This window comes from Penaeus monodon, chromosome 25 (genome assembly GCF_015228065.2).
Source record: "Penaeus monodon isolate SGIC_2016 chromosome 25, NSTDA_Pmon_1, whole genome shotgun sequence".
Lineage (NCBI taxonomy): Eukaryota > Metazoa > Arthropoda > Malacostraca > Decapoda > Penaeidae > Penaeus > Penaeus monodon.
The window spans coordinates 40,039,849-40,040,185 of NC_051410.1; the positions used below are offsets into that span (position 1 = coordinate 40,039,849).

General features: G+C 32.0%; 1 protein-coding gene across 1 annotated transcript in view; it reads right to left on the reverse strand.

The window, feature by feature from the left end:
* Positions 1-337, reverse strand: part of LOC119589266 (ubiquitin carboxyl-terminal hydrolase 24-like) — a 33,335-nt gene that overhangs the window by 23,608 nt on the left and 9,390 nt on the right. The gene's annotated exons all lie outside the window — the stretch shown is intronic.

A 337-nucleotide genomic window follows, 5' to 3' on the forward strand; every position in this document is an offset into this window, starting at 1 on the left:
CTTTCTTTCATAAATAAGCAGCAAGTATGAACACAAAGCAGAGTAATAAATGAAATATACACTTTAGAAAAAGAAGACAAACACACAACGTCTGTATTGTACTTAAAGTTTACACTTTTTATTATGAACAATTTATGACTGCATTTAAAACTGCTAACTGGCCAAATGTAAACCAATTACTGTGTACCTTTCCTAAGTCCATCTTTCAGATAGTCATGCAAGACAAGCCTGGAAAAAATTTGAATATACTGTAAAGTATTATCCACCCTTCTTGACTTTTTAGTGTGGAATTACAGAGGCTTGTGGGTCAATTTATGAAGAATGACTGGTTATTCTA